Consider the following 7,755-nt stretch of genomic DNA (forward strand, 5'->3'; position numbering starts at 1 on the left):
GGTTCCCCGCCCGCCCCCGTGGCGAGATTCCCACAGTGCGGAATAGCCGGTTTTACCTACAGAGCTGCCGGGTTCCGCAAAACAGCCTTTTTTTTTTTTTTTTTTTTTTTTTTTTTTTTATTTTCCCCCACGTTTGTAACGAACGGTTCGCTTCACGTATGAACAGCTTTTCGTTGCTCTGTTCTGCCTGCGGGGACGATTCAGGAGGAGCACGGGAAGACCGGCCTGTTCCCTGTTCCCTGTTCCCTGTTCCCTGTTCCCTGTTCCCTCACGCAGCCTCTTGAACTTCCACGGGCCCGCTCCGTGCCCTCGCGTGCCCGAGGTGCCAGGACAAAGACCCCCCTGCAGAAGCCAGCGCGGCTGTTTTGTCACCCGGCAGGAGCTGCGGGCTGGGTTTGAACACCCGTTTCTCTGGGCACAGACATGGTCAAGCACAGGACCCCCCACCCGTCAGAGGGGAAGCACAGCTCCTGTTTCACCTCCCCTCCCTCACCCAGCACCTCTAGCTCCTCCAGGCCGAGGGAAAGGAAAGAGGGTGACATGAGGCTCCTCCGTCAGTACAACCTTAGGGCAACTTAAATTCCTCGCACAGTTTTGCGTTTTAGGGCATTTGGCACTTGCTGAGTCGCTGGCAGGTGGGACACCTGGCAGTGGTTTTCATGGGGGTCCTACTTGTTTTCTCCTGTTAATAATAAATCGGTGTGGTGCTTTAAGATTTTGGGGGAGGAAAGGAGGTTGAGTCCAGGCCTCTAGGAATAATTACAGCTGCTTGCAGTCATACAGAAGCCTTCAAAGGCAGCAAAACCTGTTGCTGAAGTGTCACCCGTCGGCTTGCAGACCCTTCATCAGAACCTGGTCACAGCAAAGGCTCAGCCACCCGGAGGAGCAAAAGCAGAGGCATGAGAGGGGGTGTGTGGGGAGCAAGGGGGAAGCTAAGCCCCTGCACATGGCATGCCAAGGGACCTGGCAGGCAGTGTCACCCCTTGGGACCGAGGGCATCATTCACAGGTGCACAGCTGGGCTTTCGGGATGGGCACCTATGAAGGACCTCCCCCTACACACACTGGTTTGTCTGAGGTCAGCCAGTGCACACAGGTTGCAGGATCAGACACTCATCTTCCTCTGCTTTGCTGGGCACTTTGGAAAGTGGAGGGTGGCAGGTAACCTGAGTTGATGTAAACATTATTTTAGCGTGAGGCTCAAGTTACGTCTTCCTGGTTTAAACTGATCAATAAGATGTTGAAATCTAAGTGGCCTGTAACCTTTAAAATCTTGCAGGGGGTTTACCACTGCATCATGCTTTTGACGATTGCTAAAGGGAAATGAGTCTGAGAACAATCATTGACAGTCAGCCCTCTCCATCAGGTAACTTTGCAGGGAACAAAACAAATTCCAGCTGGTGGGGGAAGGGAGAGGGTATCCTGAGAAACTCGCTGCTCTGCTCCCATTGATCATCACCTGCCCTGGACTTCATACAGCAGTTTAATCCTATTCTCTCCCTCAAAGGTTTCAAGCCTCTGCAAGATCCTTACTGCTAGGAAACAAAGACTGGTATGTGGTTCCCTCAAAGGTCAGTCATTAACCTGCCCCAACAACAGTTTTAGGAAGATCAAGGCAATGAAGAAAAACTAAGAAAAAGCACTTTCACTTTGGAATGAATTGTTCAAAATGCCCTTATACATTCAGTTTTATTCCCTTTCAGCTCTGCACTTTTTAGTTCCTGCACGTATTTGTTTCTCATCGGGAATAATAGCAAGATTTGCTCTCCCAGAGATTTGACCTTAAGTTTATTCTAGCCACAACACTATAGACCATTTCATCAATTATGAATGTAGTCATGTGTATAGAGGAACTGGTAAGCCAGCTCAGTAATGCTACCTTGTTCTGGAGACTCACCCTTATAAATAAATTAGGGACATATCTTTATGAGAGACAAGAGAGAAAGAGAGAAAGAAAGAGAGAGAGAAAGAAAGAGAAAGAAAGAGAGAAAGAGAGAGAGAGAGAGAGAAAGAAAGAAAAAGAAAGAAAGAAAGAAAGAAAGAAAGAAAGAAAGAAAGAAAGAAAGAAAGAAAGAAAGAAAGAAAGAAAGAAAGAAAGAAAGAAAGAAAGAAAGAAAGAAAGAAAGAAAGAAAGAAAGAAAGAAAGAAAGAAAGAAAGAAAGAAAGAAAGAAAGAAAGAAAGAAAGAAAGAAAGAAAGAAAGAAAGAAAGAAAGAAAGAAAGAAAGAAAGAAAGAAAGAAAGAAAGAAAGAAAGAAAGAAAGAAAGAAAGAAAGAAAGAAAGAAAGAAAAAGAAAGAAAGAAAGAAAGAAAGAAAAAGAAAGAAAGAAAGAAAGAAAGAAAAAGAAAGAAAGAAAGAAAGAAAGAAAAAGAAAGAAAGAAAGAAAGAAAGAAAAAGAAAGAAAGAAAGAAAGAAAGAAAAAGAAAGAAAGAAAGAAAGAAAGAAAAAGAAAGAAAGAAAGAAAGAAAGAAAAAGAAAGAAAGAAAGAAAGAAAGAAAAAGAAAGAAAGAAAGAAAGAAAGAAAGGAAGGAAGGAAGGAAGGAAGGAAGGAAGGAAGGAAGGAAGGAAGGAAGGAAGGAAGGAAGGAAGGAAGGAAGGAAGGAAGGAAGGAAGGAAGGAAGGAAGGAAGGAAATCTAGAAAGCCACATTTTTCTAAAAGTGAAAGGACAGAGGATAATATCACAAGGGTTTTTTTCTGGGATTTGTATTTTCTGTGCCTGTGTGTCTGTATGTGAGACAATATACTGGACTTGCAGTAGCCAGACTATCAATAAGACATTTATTTCCATAAGTTATTGATGACCCTTTAGCTCACAAGTGACAGGCCAAAGTAGAGCCACGAGCAGCTTCTGAAAGGTCATCAATAACAACTGAAAATAAATGTTTTATCCTGCTCATTGTACGCCCTGTCCATGCAACACCAGTTTAAGTTTCATCTGGCATAGCTTTTAACAGACTGTAACTACCTAAGTTCCCGTGAAGCAACCAGGTCTTCCAGCAGTGGAGAAAGGAGGACACACAACCACACACACACATCCCCACTTGCTTGCTTACATGCTTTGTGGTGTAGCTTTTGTCAGATGGAGAAGGCAAAGCATGCATCTCTCAGCACATCAGGATGAAATAGCACCTTAAAGAGTGAAAGGAGAGACTGCCACCTTACTAAAACATTAAACATCATGAAGAATCCTGCTGCTGCAAGGGTAAGACCATTCAGATTAAAGAAGGTGCTGAGGGGACAGGGAGAAAAAAAAAAAAAGAAGCTTACATGCAAGGTTGTAAATGAAACATACCTCATGCTAAGAGTACAAATATATGCTAGTACTGTATTTCTAATAGTAATTCATACCGTACTGCAAGGAAGATACATTGGGTGTGTTAGGGAGTTCCTGGAGGCAATAGAAGGCTCTTTATGTCTATAAGGAATCTCTTACTCCCAGTGGAAAAAGACTACAATGGACACTGGATACAACCCAGCGGGGACCAAACATTTGCTTTGAATAACCATCACCACTAATCACAATGTCTTTGTATTTAAAATTTCGATTTTTCTTCCTCTTTTGCATTTGAGTTTTCCCATTCTAAAAAAATTTTTTTTTTCACAATCAGTTCTCAGGAAGTCCATGTGGAGTAACTGTTTCAAGAGGCTGATCTGAAGTGAGCTAATGGCTTTGCACCCAGTTGTGAAACTTGTGCTCACTTGAGCAGTCCTTATACTCACTTCCTTACTCAGGCAAATAAGCTCATTAACTTCAAGACAAACTTTCTCTATCAGCAAGGATTTGTGCTGCTTTTCAAGTCAATTTCTCCATTGAGGTAAATTAAGATATTTGCTTGAGTAAAAAAATATCAGTGCTTTAAAGTGTTGAAAGAACATGTTAGTGTAGTAAAAAATTACCAAGATGTCATTAACACTTCAAGGTAAGCATGTGGAAACATACTGGTATTGAAGATAACTTGAAATAGTTACTTAGCATAAGCTGCGTGATTATCCAAAATACTCTTATACATGCATATCCGTTAGCTCTAAGAAAACAAAGTCAAAATGGTAAGAAAATTTGCATGTTGAAGCATTTTTAACAGCGATCTCGAATTTGTCTTTAAAATACTTTTGCATAGTTTACCCCTGTACAAGAAGCAAAATCATGAAGAATTGCTTTCCAGTTACTCTAAAATGGAAAATAACATTCATTCCTATTTCTTATAAGGAAAAATTAGTAAGTGACAGAATATATTTAACTGTGAAGAATTGCAGTTCATGGATCATTGTCCAATGTTCTTCTTACAGCCATCTTTCTTTTTTCTGCACCTTCAGCCATTTGCACCCTGCAATGTATATCTTGATTTAAATTCATGGTGCTGCACAGTGGTTTACCTTAGACAATCCTGTTATCCTAATGAACATATACAATCATTTTAGCATCTGCTGTTGCTGGAATTAAAACTCATGAGGAGACATTACCTGTGGTTGCTTTTTTTCTTGCTCTCTGAACATGAAAATCCTACAAGAGCTGTTTTCTGTCAACAAAAGCTGAAGGCTCTTGTTTTCTTAAATGACAACTTTCTCAGGAGCCATGCAGGCTATAAAGAATAATCACAGAAAGCACCCTACCACAAATTAATATAAAACTAATCTTTTCAGCCGGCTGCTTTTTAAACACAACTACATAAGCAAATTAAAATGGTGATCCTATAAATCATGCCCTGCTATTCTACTTTATCTTCTGTAGGATGGAAGAGAAGAAGGAGGAAGAGCCTTTTGCTTCTGTTACTGAGCACCTGGCAGATCCTCACGGGTTATGGCAACAGGAACTCTATAGCAGGCAAATAAATAGGTAATAAGGTTACACAGAATTTGGCATGCACTGGAAGTGCACAGCATGGCCTTTAAAAAACTGCTTCCCCTCCACACACACAACCACCAGGCTTGAATTTCTAGTTCTTTCTAACTTCTGTTCCCAGCAATCACACCGATGTGACTTGAACCAAATCAACAAACAGCATTTTATATGGTGCTTTAAAGATCAGTCAGGCTGTCACTAGCATGAAGCAAAAAAGCAGAATTATAAACTAATGTTTGGCAAGCAGGTGATACCTGAAAGTGACACTGACCCATGAAAGTATTTTGAAAACCAGGTGACTGCACTTCCAGAAAACATCAATGCGTTTGCATCAATGCAGAGGAAGCAAAGGTCTTTCTGTCTCCCTTGGTTGTCCCTCTGCAGTGGAAAAAGCTGTCTTCACAGGCAGGGAGAGAAAGGTGATTTCTTCTTTTAATCTAAAAAATATCAAGAAAAGATTGAAGAACTGAAGAATTCCATAGTAGACTCTTGGAGAGCAAATAAAAAAACGTGTTCATATTAGCTTTCAAAAACATGAAGTGTTGTATTAGTGCAATGTATTGCTATTGTTTCTTCAGAGTTTTTTTGTGGCATGAACTGCTTGTGCTGATGAAGCTGTTCAGGTCCCCTGAAAATAAAGTCCAGCATCATTGGTGTAATGACAACATATGCAGATGAGCATGTACACATCCAGATACTTATTTAATTTAGGCCGATTTGCTCATCGTCCCTGTAGGCTGCATTATTTGTGTGATTATAGACCTCTTAATGCAAACTTATAACAAACATGAAAATAATATAAGGTGGTATCATACCATCAGTTTTCGGGCAGATTGGCTGAGCATTTCTGTCTACAAACAAAGGGCATGACATTGCACATAAATCTGATCTAAATCTACACAAAATAAAATTAAAGTTAAAGTTAAGGCTCCAAATTCAATCTGTTACTATGTAACTCAGTTTAATGTAGTGTTCCTCAGGAAGCTGCTCCAAATACTCCTAAATTATTTTCCCCTTCCCCAGAATAAGCATCTTGATTGCCTAGATCTGGACCACACTGCAGCAGGTTGTCAACATGAGTTATCTTTCTTGCCACAAGCTTGCTTTAGTCAATGCAGAAATCTGACATTACCCAACAAACCCCGTGTTTCTGGTCACCTGAACAAATCAACCTTCTTAAATGACATTAGCCTTCAGCCGACATACAACCACCAGCAAAATGCCAGGGCATCCGTCAATGTTGTCTGCAGCTGCAGCCCCTTGAAGGGAGGAGGTGGGTTTGCACAAATTTCTGCAACACAGCCATGCCAGAGGCAGCACAGCAGGAAAAGCTCTTGTAGATAGTAATCCCATTGCAGCATTTTTGTTGGCGTTGTTCTCTCCACTAATCGGGGTAAAATATTTCTTTGTGCATTTATTTCCATGTTTGTTTAAAAAAAAAATTAAATTAAAAATAATAGAGCTTACATAAGCATCTAAGAAAGGCTTTCTTAAGTCTGTTCCTCACCTCTCCAAGATGTTTGTTGCCACGTGATTTTTTGGTAGCTTATGAAGCTGAAGGAAAGCATAATGAGGTGGGTAGGAGCATGCTCCTGTCATTATGAGGATGCTCTGAACTGGACAACTACATGAAGATGCATCCAAAAATTCTCTTTTGGTTGTCAAGAGCTGTTGTAGGCAATCAACAAACATTTTTCTTTTTGTTTGATATTAAACCTCCTGCACAGGCAGCAACGGGGATGTGAAGGTCTTAAGAATTTCTTATGTTTTCTCATTACTCAGAAAATCCCATCGTTACCACAACCAGAGAATGGGGAAAAAACCCCACCACGCTAAGTGAACTGTGTGAGTTGTATTTAGATTTTGGATCTGAGGAAAATAGGAAGAACAGTACTGAAGGTTACTCGAACTATTTGGGGAAAATGTTTGCGTTACAGAGAGTTTGGAAGAGCTCTGATGATGAATTAGGAGTGGTACTAGAGGACCAATGGATTTTGTTCTGTTGGTAGTCTGCAGAGTGAGGTGACTTCTTTGTGCTCCATGAATGCCTGGTGGATCTTCCCTGACCCCTTCAGAGGACCCATGGGGCATCACTGCAAAGGAGCCCACAGTCTCATCTCCAGCCTGGTGTCCGAGGGGACATATAGGCATATAGGAATAATAGTCCAGTTAAAGATTTACATGTTCTTTCCTCCATCTCACTCTCCCAACCCAATTTTTCATTTCATATCACTATCCCCAGTTGCCAAGAGGAGTTTATCTATGGTGTTTGATAAGGGAGCACTAAACACATTATAGAGCTATTTTAAATGACATCACAACTAACTAGATATTTTAATTGAAGGTAAATAACCAACATTATTGCCTTTTGAATGATAGCAATAGTGGAGAGTAATGGCACCACTGAGGAATCAATTGCTATTTCCCTCATAAACCATAAACCATTCAGAGATTTATAATGCTTTTTTAATGATCAGCCCTTCTAGGTGTTGAGCAGCTCCTTTGAGATCCTGAGTATTCTGGCTGCCTGCTGAAGTCAACAGGAATGGGGGGCGGGGGTGGGTCTCAGTATCATGTATCTTTTTGCCCACCAGGAGGAAACTCATCACACCAGGTATCAGCCTCCAGCAAAGGAATGCTTGGGATTTTACTGCGCTGCTCTGAGATGATGTGCCCTGAGCCCCAGAGTAGGGACAACTTGACTCAGCCACTGTTTCGTAACCTGCTTAAGGATAAAAAATGCATTCTGCATTTGTGTGCGTTTCATGCCCTCTTAAGGTAGGTATAGCAAGTAACCTTGTGTAAAAAAAAAAAAACCACCACATTGATTGTTTGCTTCCCTCTGCACAGCTAAATGTGTTCCCTTTCAAATTTTATCTGTCCTGAGACTACTTTAACCAAGGTGGTGCTATCCAA

The sequence above is a fragment of the Chaetura pelagica genome, unplaced genomic scaffold (genome assembly GCF_000747805.2).
Source record: "Chaetura pelagica isolate M959 unplaced genomic scaffold, ChaPel_1.0 scaffold640, whole genome shotgun sequence".
NCBI classification, from domain to species: domain Eukaryota; kingdom Metazoa; phylum Chordata; class Aves; order Apodiformes; family Apodidae; genus Chaetura; species Chaetura pelagica.